The sequence below is a fragment of the Bos taurus genome, chromosome 6 (assembly GCF_002263795.3).
Source record: "Bos taurus isolate L1 Dominette 01449 registration number 42190680 breed Hereford chromosome 6, ARS-UCD2.0, whole genome shotgun sequence".
Taxonomy (NCBI): domain Eukaryota; kingdom Metazoa; phylum Chordata; class Mammalia; order Artiodactyla; family Bovidae; genus Bos; species Bos taurus.
Genome location: NC_037333.1, coordinates 91,957,432 through 91,970,221, shown reverse-complemented (window position 1 = coordinate 91,970,221; position 12,790 = coordinate 91,957,432). Strand labels below are relative to the sequence as shown.

The window sequence follows — 12,790 nt, the reverse complement described above, 5'->3', positions numbered from 1 at the left end:
TGATTTCTGTTTATAAATACGTTCCCCGTGTCTAATTTTAAGTCATCAATATGATGCTACTGAACTCAGAGTTGAAAAGAGATGCTCACCTTGGCTGCTGGGAGCCAGTGCCAGCCAGCCTGCACACAACTGCTTCACACTCAACCTCTCTGAGGACCTTGAAGAACTTTAGTTTATATGGATTATATCGATAAATACTTACAGCATTAGAAATTAGAACTGAAATATTCTTTAAATTTTCACTTGTAAATTCTATCATAAATAACAATAATAATCCTACTACTTATTAGCCTAAATGCCATTTTTAGAAAGCATTTTTACAAAACAAAAACCAGTTAGTGCAAAAAAGGAGGTGTTGTTTTACATTTTGGCAGTTTTCTTAATGTCTGGATTCCTCGAAGACTTCTCATATCTCCTCAAATATTCATTCCATTATCATATGTTATTTTAAGTATATGAAGAAAATCTGGCCCAACACAGATATGTTATTAGAAAAGAGAGGAATACACACATTTTAATAAACCTTTTAGATAGTTGTCAATATTTTTCATTGATGCTACACTAAAACTCAATGAGCGGCCGTTTCCTAAAGGTTAGTTATAATGTGGAATCTGAAACCACAAAATGAGCTTTTAAACTCAATCACGATAAAATCCACTGGTCTAGCTTGCATTTTGATTGGATCTTTTATTGAGCATGAAACATTGGTCATTTGGAAAGGATTGCTTCACTGAGTTAGGCAGATCTTCAAAATGTTAACATAGTTCATTATATAGAAACAAAAATTCCATTCACTAATATCACCACCAATCTCATTAGTAAAGTCCTTAAGGGTTGGAAAACTATCAGGCTACAAGCTTCCTCAAATTCTTATTTTCACTCCTATTTTTCTCATTGGCAACAAACACTGTCAATTGTTTTCCATGAAGTGACAGTTTCATTTCATGCATTTGTAGTGAAATATCTGCCAAGTGCCCAAGTGTGAATAACCATAGTTTTTCTATCATTTTTTTCCAAGTGAAAATGATGTCCCATAAGAAAAGCAGCTAGTTCAGCTTCAGTCTCAAACAGCCACACAACTGCTTTTACTCAAGACAACTACTCTATTCTTCTGTGTGCAACAGAAATGCTTCATGCATCTTTCCCATTTTTTAAACATAGAATAAATGTTTAACCAAGTGTCAAGATTTAATAATATACATTATTTTATTGCTCCATGAAGGACATTCTTAAAGGAAACTGGCTTTGTGTTGGGCTGGGGTGGGGGGAGGGGGTTTGGTTTTCACTGCGTGTGCATGACAATAAGAAAACAATGACTTCTAGTACAATTTGTGACTGCTGCCTTGAGTCACACTGAGATGCCAGCAATTTTAACCACCATTGCTTTCCACTACTGGTGCAGATGTCAACCATAAATAAGATTGTACCATCTTAGCACTATAATAAAGGTAATTTTGACCCCACAGACTCCAGAGAGGATCTGGAGATCTCCCTAAGTCCACTGACCACACTTTCAGAAAGTGTTGCACAAAACAATGAAAAAACCACAAGTCATCTTGCATATATATAAGCCCCCATACCAATATGAAAGACAGAACATTTCTAGAAAAGGTATCTCCCCAGGTCACTATGCTGGAAAGAAAAGGAAAGAAAGAAAGAAAAGGCTTATTGAGAGCTGTATTAATCAAGTGAATTCTGTCCACGGTTTCTCCTGAGGAGGCAGCTCTGGGCCGCCATGACCTACCATGAGCCCTTGCGGCTCTTCCGTTCACACCCGTCATCCCTATTACCATTCAGCTTGGACTTCGGACTTCGGACAGCTAACATAGAGACTCATAAAAAGCAAGGTGCTATGAGGACAGTAATATAAGAGCTCCTCTGAAACCAAGATTAACTAGCTAAATCAGATTCCTTTCCACAATGTAGAAGGGGAAAAAAAGAAGAACAATCAGCCAGGTGTAGGTGGGGGAAAAAAAACCACCCAGATAAGAAATGGTTCAGTTCAGTTCAGTTGCTCAGTCGTGTCCAACTCTTTGCGACCCCATGGACTGCAGCACGCCAGGATTCCCTGTCCATCACCATCTCCCAGAGTTTACTCAAACTCATGTCCATTGAGTCGGTGATGCCATCCAACCATCTCATCCTCTGTCATCCTCTTCTCCCGCCTTCAATCTTTCCCAGCCTCAGGGTCTTTGCAAATGAGTCAGTTCTTCACATCAGGTGGCCAAAGTATTGGAGTTTCAGCTTCAGCATCAGTCCTTCCAATAAATCGTAGTCAGGGCTATAAAAGGGCGGTGCACCTGTGGTTATGACGCCCGGCTTCCACTGCAGGGGGCACAGGGTTCAATTCCTGGTGAGGCAAGTAAGATCCTCAGAGGTGCATGGTGCAGCCAGAAAAAAAAAAAAAAAGGCAAAACCAAAAAGAAAAAATAAGCAAAAATCTGAAATTCAGGTCAAGTTGGAAAGACAAATAAAATTACCACTAAATTAAAAAAAAAAAAAAAGGTCACAGACATTCAGAAGTTATAAGCTAAAGCTACAAGAAAGGAGACAAAATGAGTGAAGAGAAACAGCGAAGGAGGGAGAAGGGGGCTGAATAGACCATGAGCAAGTAGGTCAGCAAAAGCAGTAAATACAAAGAGGAACCAAGTCACCTAATAGTGTAAGGTCAACAAATTTCTGCTACTGAGTGGCTAACAAGAAAATCCAGTTCTTAGAGTTGCCAAGCCAGGCCTCAGCTCTTAGCTGAGATTCCTTCTGTCTATTAATATCCTTCCAAAACCCCACTGTTTAAAATAATAATAACTTGACTCTGTTCCTTGTATCCAGTGGAACTTAATTACCACCTAACTACTGGGAAGACATCATTCTAGATGCTTTCACATCATTATCTCAGTTTTAAACCATATTTCTTGACTTAAGCATAAGTACCAACAACACTCCCACACATCAGGTGAGTTGGGAATTAGCAAAGTTGATGTGATTTTCACGTTCCATCAGCCATAAAATACAGAGGCCACAAGCCAGAAGAATTTGTTGCTTTTTCCTCCTGGTTCAAAATGAGAAAACAAACTATAGAGCATTAAGATGATAAGAGAAAAGGGTGTATCAAGTTGAGATTCCTTTAATTATAATTTTTAAATACAGGTGAATTAAATTAAGCAAACAAGGAGACTATAACACTGCAGAGGGGACTCAGAAACATAATGGGATGCTCAGTCTCAGAAGAGCCACGCCTGAATTTCTTCTGTGGCTCTCTGTTTCTCTCTGTGTAACCGTCGCATTGTTCTGTTCCTGCACCCTGGCTTTCTCTGTTGCCCAATCTGTCTGGCAAGAAGTCTACGCACATCTCCTGAGTTTGCAGGTCACCACTCTACCTCACAAGGAAATTGAATTAATCTTCTCCTCCCTCTCTGTTTTCTTCCCTTTACTTCTCATTCACCTCAATTCCATATTTATAGGGAAAGTGCTCTGATTGTTCCAGATTGGGTCAGATAATCATCATTGGTACAGTGAACTGCAGCTGAGAGGCAGAGTGAAGGAAGCACCATATATGAAATGAAAATGATGGTAGACTAGCAAGGGGGTTGGGGGTGCTTGGTCTGGTCTTAACACTGTGGATCATCAGAATGGGGCAGTTGGGTAGAGGGTGGGTGCTTATTGTTAGTTGACTGATTCCAAAGAATGACCACTACAAAGGGTTAACCATTTGTCTCCACCACGTTAAAACGAAACAGCTCTTAAGTGATTCCAAATGGATATGGCTGCATCTCATGATGTCCTTGGAAAAGGACATTTGAGAGCCACTACCATCAAAAAAAAAAAAAAGGCTGCTGATCTCCAGCAAAGTCAAAATGTATTTTGAGAAATCTCTCCCTTTGCAGATTTCCTCCTACCATGTACTTTATGATCTCAGCCACTTCATCATTCAACATGGGTAGATCATCCCCTACATAATACCCTACATCTCCGACCTGTTCTTTATTTTTTCCTTTCACTCAAGCAAATCTATCTGTTCTGTATTATACTCTTTTGCTCCATTATAGTAGCTGCAAAAGTTACCTGTGTTAGAGCTTTAATGGTCTAATACTGTTAACCATCCCAAATAAAAGAAATGTAATAAACACACAGATATAAATATAAGAAGCATAATTTCTTACTTTAGAGGAGTGGTTCTGATGGTAGCAATGACCTTGGACTAATTTAAGAAAAAAGATACATTAAGAAAGAAGGTCCATCACTGGGCGTATTACTTACAATACGACCCATTTCTGCTAAACTGTGGGGCTTGATACTGCGTTCTGTTTCCTTTCCAAACTGGTAATCTTGTTTTCCAGACCTCGTTTGTAACTGCTGTCTCTGTGCTTTCAGATTATAGCCGAAATACTGTGCTTTTTGTATAATAAATGACATTGTAAACCAGAGGCACTAAACACAAAATCCTAATGAGGCTGCATTTGTGCAACAGCTTCTAATGCCCTAAAGAATGAAAAAAAAAAAAAAAAATCAGTTTTTAATGAGCCCTTAAGAGAGTTTTCAAAGATGAGCGGTTTCTAAAATTTGCAGTTCCTGTCCTCTTAAAATGCAGATATACAAATGTCCAGTAAGAGCTGTTTTTCTTAAAGGAAACATTAGTGTTCATCTGCATTTTAATAAGTATTACGCTACTGTCAAAATATTTTCAATTAAAAATTAAGTAGTACCCACCGCTTTCAACTCTCTTCATTTAAGGGGCTGCAGGTCATCTTAGAAATTGACCTACTTAATCTAAAATTCTGCCTGTAACGATGGTACAGTAACCAGCAAGAGGAGATTATAAATTATTCTACCAGACCTTCCAGCTCACTCTGTCAGCTATAAAACCTATCTCCAGATCTTACGCTTTAATTTTTCTCTCACATACAAAAAGGCAGTGGGTCTCGATGGTTAGACCATGGACTCAGTAACCAGACTTCCTACTTTCAAATCCTTCAGCCAACAGTTGGGAGATTTGGGGAAATTTGCTTGAGTTCTCTGTGTCTCAGTTTCCTCACCTGTAAAATGAAGGTAATAGTAATTTCTATGGATATATTATTGTGACAATTAAGGCCAGGCCTGAGGCTTCACTCTCTATCCTTGTAGAGGCCATCTGAGCAAGAATCCTGCTGAATCAGTTTACTGAAAATTTCCCACTCTTCAAATTTTATCACTCTGTCCTGCCTTTAGCAAGAATTCTGTCAACCCTTCTCACATGATTCTACTTAACGCTGATGATTTCTCCTAGTAATTTTCCATCCACTAACCCCCATCCTCCTGCTTGGCTATAAATCCCCGCTTGTCCTTATTGGAGTGGGAGTTGGGTCAGAACCTCACTGAGTTAGCCTCCCGGGAATGAAATCTGCCTGCCTGTCGTGAATAATTTTTTCTTTAACACTGCCCTGTCTTTGTCTTTAAATAAGCAACCATCTCTTGGGCAGAGTGGGAGGAGAGGCACGTTTTGGAGATGGCTCCAATATTTTAATCTTGTCTCTAATAATCTAACCTCATTTATTAATATTTAAGGTGTTGGTGGCAGAACATTCATGCCTTAGCTACATAGGAAACTGGAAAAGAAAAATGTGGTTGTTTAGAGGAATCAATCTGTGAGGAGAGTTAGGAGAATGGACAGCAGGAGCTACCCTCACCATAAAAGCTGGTATTGTAAGAAAAATATGTTTAATTTTAATAAGGGTGGCATTGATGTTGTTCCTTATCATGTCATCACAGTTCATTTGTTGAAATGCATGGATAAGGAATGCAATGGCTGAATCTCTTACCAAACATCTGATTGGAGGTTTGCTCAGGATGATTGCCCCAACAGTAAGATCAACAGTTTTCCCCTTGAGAGTTTTTATTCCACTATTCTATTCTATAATGAGAAAGGGAAACATTTTTTTTTACAGAAATAGCTTTTAATGATGCCACAATTGTGCTGAAAATGCTAAAACACACATCATTCATGTAGCTACATACATATTTATGTTCTATTCTGTCAGTCCATTCCCCACAGAATATCTCTTAACTGCCAAAAAATAGTCACTGAAAGGTCACATTGAAAAACCAGTCTGTTCAGTCTTTAGAAGAAAAATGGAGAGAAGGTGGGGTAGCATACTCAGTGTATGTGTGCTCATAGATAGTAGAAAATGCTGGGGTCTTTTGAGTTTGTGCAAACCTATGCAGGTTGTGCTGTGCACTGTCATGTCCGACTTTTTGCAACCCCGTGGACTGTAGCCCACCAGACTCCCCTGTCCATGGAATTTTCCAGGCAAGAATACTGGAGTGAGTTGCTATTTCCTCCTCCGGAGGACCTTCCTAACCCAGAGATCAAACCAGCAGCTCTTACGACTCCTGCATTGGCAGGATTCTTTACCACTGCACCACCGCAGACCTACATAATATTACTAATCCTATGCTAGACAATGCATCTAGGAGGTTACTCTGTAACCTAAAGAAACACCCGTGTTTAAGATTGGCTTTTATAGATGAAGAGCCTGAGAAAGGGGTTCTAGTACATGTACTTTATTGAGTGAATATGTTCTTTAGAAAAAGCTGGAGGGGGGAAGAAGCAGTATGGGAAAGAGCTGAATGAGGATATCTTCCTAGGTTGAGTCTGGGAAGGAAGATGAAAGAGAGGAAGTGAGTCAGTCCTGGTTATTCTTGGACTGGGATACTCCAGTGAAGTGGCTCCACTTGGCCAAGGTCAAGACTCTGGAGAAAGTCACAGGGATGAGCCCTCGAAGCTGTGAAGGGTGTCTGGGCTGGGCTGCAATGCATACCACATGGCTGTTCATTTTTCTGTGATGATTTTTAACACATGACGATAGGAACTTCATTTTGTGCATTCTTTGTATCCCTGGCACTTATCAGTGCCTAGCACATGGTAGGTTTTTAATAAGCTGTTTCCTTCACTTAAATTACATGGAGAGCCTCCTATTGAATTTACATAGTGACTTCTCAAAAGAGCCATCTAAATTCAGATTTGCTTTTGACTCCTGTGGAATACATTGTGTTTTCCTTCATGCCCTTGTCACCACCCTGGCTGCTTACATCGGCCAGTCTCCTCTGCAGATCAATGGGAGCGGAAGGAAGTGTGGTCTTGTGGTCGAAAGAGTAGCTAGCTTGAGAACCCGGAGATCTAGCCTCATGTCTTATTGGATGCTTTAAAGAAGTCACTGAACCTCTCAAAACTTCCCACTTGGGGAAAGGAGACCTACACGGTCTGTCTTACTTCCGTTTAGCTACTTCTGTCTGTTTTACTTTGCTGTTTAGGTTAAAACCTTTAATGTTACACATTGTGAATGAGAAATCTCTAAAGCACCTTCCTGCTGGAGAGAGAAATCTGGAAGTTGTGATGTTTAGAGAAGGGATTCCTGGAGTCCTAGAATCCTGAGATGCTGGGCTTGCATGCTCTGCTGTGGGAAGAAAAGAGCTAAGATTCCCTGGTGGTTCAGCGGTAGAGAATCTGCCTGCATATGTAGGAGACGTGGATTCGATCTCTGGGTCAGGAAGATCCCCTGGAGAAGGAAATAGCAACCCACTCTAGTATTCTTGCCTGGGAAATGCCATGGGTGGGAAGAGCCTGGCGGGCTACAGTCCATGGGGTCTCAAAAAATTCAGACATGACTTAGCGACTAAACAACAACTAGCTTGTCTTGGCTCATTCACCTTAATGCATGTGTGCTAAAGGACCTCATTTGGTAGCTACAGATGTATGAAAGTCATTCAGTTGTGTCCGACTCTTTGCAACCCCCATGGACTGTAGCCCATCAGGCTCTTCTGTCCATGGAATTTTCCAGGCAAGAATACTAGAATGGGTTGCCATTTCCTCCTCCAGGGGATCTTCCCAACCCAGGGATCGAACCCATGTCTCCTGCATTGCAGGCAGATTCTTTACCGCTGAGCCACCTAGGAAGCCCAGATGTATAGAAGTGGGCAAAGAGGGACGTGAGGAGTGGAATCTGATGAGGTTACTACCAAAGGGACATCACTCCCTTAATAGAGAGGCTGTTGCTCCTCTTCAAATTCCTCTTTAACTCTCCTTTAGATTTCAACCAACATTCTCGTAGATGTGGAGAAATTATCTGGTAACTATTTTCTCCCTGTCTGCAGTCAGATGACTGCACACCCACTGAGTAGGGATCTGGCTCATGGTCAAGAAAGTCCAAACTTTTCAAAGGAATGGAAATAGGTTGCCAAAAATGATGGTATTGAAACTGTAACTGAGGGTATTAAATCATTGAAAACTAGGGAATAAGGACCAATGAGGAAAGCACAAAAATCTTGTTGCGGAGGATATATAAATTCAAACACTCCAATGGAATTAGTAGCCTAATTAAATTGTTTGCTCACAGATGACATCTAGATTAAACTATGAATTAATAAAGGCTTTTATAACCACAAATTATACCTGTCATTTACCTCATGGATAATCATCTGGCTCAACCAGAGCTGAGGAAAGTTGGACTTGGGGGGAAAAAAGAGGAACTTTGGAAACTGATTTGGGGAGAGGATTTCTGAAGCTGACTCTGAGTGTGTGTGTGTGCACGTGTGTGTGTTCACTATGAACACAGCTAACTGTGAAGCGGGAGGGAAAGCTGGGGTGGGGAGGCAGAATAAAGAGGCATACGATACTTTAGACATAAATAAACAGAAAGTTCATAGACCTCTACAGATAAATCTTCAGTATTTCAAAAATTCTCCTACATTATTATCTATTCTCTTCTCAAGGGCTAAGTAGAAATCAGATACTTCTCTCTAGAAATTGATGCTTACAGGAGAAAACTGCACAACCCCCTTATTATACAGCGGGAGAAACGGATGGAGAACTCTATTAACCTGTCTACTGCACCATGGTAGGGCTGGATGGTAAACAGGTTTGGGGAGAGGAAAGTTGATTTCTGTTGGCTAGTCCCTTCTCATGGATGGGGATCTTACCACTCAAGAGATTTCATTCCTTCCTTATATCACATTCACAATCCAAATCTTCTCCTTTCGTAGCCTCTAATTTGCCTCAGAGAGCTTACTGCTCAGGAATGGGTATAGAGATACCAACAAACAAGTAGGACATTTGAGATCATCATGGCTTAATGTCAGGGCTCTAGGTCTGAAAAAACATCAAGGAGAGAGGGAATATGTAGAAATTTAGCAGTGGCATCATAGTTATTTTTCTTCTCGTTCCTGGGCACACAGGAAAACTTCCTAGCCTCCCTCAAAGTTCATTTGTGGCCATGCACAGGGTTTGGCCAACAAACGGGAAATGGAAGTGATGTGTGTCATTTCCAGCTTTCAACACTTGAGAGCATGTGTGAATTCACTCAACCCCTGCTTTAGTGTCTGAAAGTCTTGTGTTCCAGGTGGAGTAGCTGTAAGGTGAAAGCCGCCTGCATTTGCAAGTCATCACTTGGAAGGAAGCTGCCCGGAAAAGCTGCTGAACCTGCAGTAGGTTCAGCACATGTGAGCTGGGTGAAGTTTGAGGAGCTGTTTATTGCTGCAACAGAACATAGCTTCTCCTGACTAATACTGGAAAGGATACAGAAAGAGGTATGAGGAAGGGCTCAGAGCCGTCCCTGCTCGCCTCACCACTTCCCAGAGCCACAAAGAAAGGGCCTGTCTTCTGGAAAAGGAGGCATTAAAAAATATCCACAGAAGGTGAACTTGAATATACTTCTGTATTGTCTTTTTAAAAATATTTATTTATTTATTTGGCTGCCCACCAGGCTCCGTTGTCCCTGGGATTCTCCAGGCAAGAATACTGGAGTGGGTTACCATTTCCTTCTCCAGTGCCTGAAAAGAGAAAAGTGAAAGTGAAGTCGCTCAGTCGTGCCCGACTCCTAGCGACCTCATGGACCACAGCCCACCAGGCTCCCCCATCCCTGGGATTCTCCAGGCAAGAACACTGGAGTGGGTTGCCATTTCCTTCTCCAATGCATGAAAGTGAAAAGTGAAAGTGAAGTCGCTCAGTCGTGCCCGACTCCTAGGGACCCCATGGACCGCAGCCCACCAGGCTCCTCCGTCCATGGGATTTTCCAGGCAAGAGTACTGGAGTGGGGTGCCATTGCCTTCTCCTTATTTGGCTGCACTAGGTCTTAATTGTGGCATGTGGGATCCAGTTCCCTAACCAGGGATCAAACCCAGCCCCCTGCACTGGGAGCACCAGGGAGGTCCCTCTATACTGTCTTTTACAATAAAAATATACTTCTTGTGTCATTTAAAAAAATTTTTTTAAAGTAGGAAAAAAAGGTTTGGGGTAGCTTTGAGAAGAAAGCTTTGTGGTAAGGAATTTGGAAGACTGCCACCAGCCCTCAAAAATGTCTCTTGCGTTTATATAAAGATTTATTTGGGTTACCAAGTGCCCATTTAAAAAATGACTCAGTGAGGCAGCATAAACAGTGAATTCCTGCAGTGGTATGATTAAAATCACAAATGCTGGTGGTTGCTGACTGAAGACACTCAGCCTGGGTCAGGTCCACTGGGCAGATTGACAGCATAGAACGCCAACTCACTCTGGGTGGAAAAACCTGACTTTTGTTCCCTCACAATGATAAGCAACAAGACCCAAAACTCTTTCAGTAAAATGGGATGGTTTGTGTTATGAAGTGTATTTCTTGCAAGTAGCCTGAAGTGCTTTGTAGAAAGAGAATGTTAAATAAGATAGTACCTATTAACTAAGTGCTGCTGACACAAAAGATGTGGGATGACTACTCTTCTGAATAAATCATAAGAAATCAGAGAAGCTGGTTTGCATGCATCCATTGAAACATCAGTTCCCTGTTCTCTAGGAAAATGAACTTCTTTATTCATGCTGTCGGTGACACCAGGAACTGAATGAGACAATAATGAAATCAGTTTCATAAATTCTGCTTCATAACCTTGGTAGCACCATGGGGCTTAGACACGCCCATCAAGTCTGCCACATAAACATACCTTCACAGTTGAAACATTATACACTACCATGTGCAAAATAGCTAGCTAGTGGGAAGTTGCTGTATAACACAGGGACCTCACCTGGTGCTCTATGATGACCTAGAGGGGAGGGATGGGTGAGGGAGGGTCAAGGGGGAAATATATGTATGTGTGTATAGATATAGATGTAGATATAGATATAGCTTCCCTGGTGACTCAGATGGTAAAGAATCTGCCTGCAGTGCAGGAGACCCAGGTTTAATCCCTAGGTCAGGAAGATCTCCCAGAGAAGGGAATGGCAACCCATTTCAGTTTTCTTGCCTGGAGAATTCCATGGACAGAAGAGCCTGGCTGGCTACAGTCCATAGCGTTGCAAAGAGTCAGACATGACTGAGCATCTTCCACTTCATAGCTGATTCATGTTGTTGTACAGCAGAAACCAACACAACATTGTAAAGAAATTATCCTCCAATTAAATTTTAAAAAATCACCATACAAAAGTACCTTCACAGAAACTTCTATTTGTCACCAAATACTCAAGAGAAAGAGGCCCAGATAGAAAAGAGAATCTTGAGTTCTCCTCTCACCCCACCCCTTGACTTCCTCTGCCACCTACACTTCCTAAACCAGGACAACCTCTGTTGTCAGTCACCGAGTCTCCTCAGTGATCAACTGTTCACACATGGGTAGGAACACGGTGAATTTTCCCTGTAAGCCTTTTATCTCTCATTGTGGGGCCATGTCCGTTTGACCCTTGTTTGGGGGATTAAAGGCCTATGAAATAGCATGAAGATTATTAACAGGTTGATCTAGAAATGGAAACTAATCAAGATCATTTCATGCTATTGTGTTGGGGTAAAACAATCACAGCTCTGCCAGTTTCTCTTCTTCAAGTCATCTCACTCTCCTAAATGGAGACCTAGAAGGCTTCCAGGAGGCCTGTCCCTATGAGACTGTTGGCGGTGGCCACACTTTTTCCCTTGCCCTTCATAGATTTCTCTAGAACATCCCTTCTTCTAACTCCAGGCCCTCCCTTTTCTTAGCCTCCTGAGCAGGAGTTTGGGCTCCCTTCCCTACTTTCAAATTTTAACATTTCCCCTTCCTATGCTTTTGGCTCAGACAGTAAAGAATCCTCCTGCAATGCAGGAGACCCAGGTTCAAGCCCTAGGTTGGGAATATCCCCTAGAGAAGGGAATGACCACCCTCTCCAATATTCTTGCCTAGAGAATTCCATGGACAGAGGATCCTGGCGGGCTACAGTCCACGGGGTCACAAAGAGTCGGACATGACTTGAACGACTAACACACACCCTACTTCCAAATTTTAACATTTCCCCTTCCTAGGCTTTTAAAACAGAGCTGGATACTTCACTTTTTCTAGGAAGCTTGATTTTGTTTTCACTATAGAAATATATTTCATCCCACCTCTTTTCTGAAATTTTGTAAGGCTCTGATTTAATAAGGAAATGCCCTAGGTCACTCAGTATAATAACTTGAGTTTGTTATTATTTTTTAAAGCCTCATTTTAGGATTCACTCATTATTAAAGGGCCTCAGAGTTCCCAAACTCCCCAATCAAATGTGTACACATATCATCACACTGTTTTCGCGTATTGTGAGGACACCTTCATTAAGCCTGAGTAATTATACTGAAGTTAAATTGGTCTGAAAGAACAGAAACTGTGACTCACTCAGTACTTGGACCCAATTCTGACTTACTCTGATAAAACAAGTATTTGTTTTTGATTCTCCATCTGTTTCTGTGTTACATCTAATTGTCTCCAAAAATGATCTGAATTTTTTAGAAAATTCTTCCTAAGATTTCCATTGAGTAAAATTGATTCATTGCCTATGTTGTAAATTTTTAACTAA

General features: G+C 41.3%; 1 long non-coding RNA gene across 1 annotated transcript in view; it reads right to left on the bottom strand.

Moving 5' to 3' along the window:
* Positions 1 to 667: 667 nt before the first annotated feature.
* LOC101901983 (uncharacterized) overlaps positions 668 to 12,790 on the bottom strand; it is a 50,038-nt gene continuing 37,915 nt past the window's right edge. Inside the window, exon 4 of the long non-coding RNA XR_009494928.1 lies at positions 668 to 2,350. This is a non-coding gene — a long non-coding RNA (uncharacterized lncRNA). The remainder of the gene's footprint in view (positions 2,351 to 12,790) is intronic.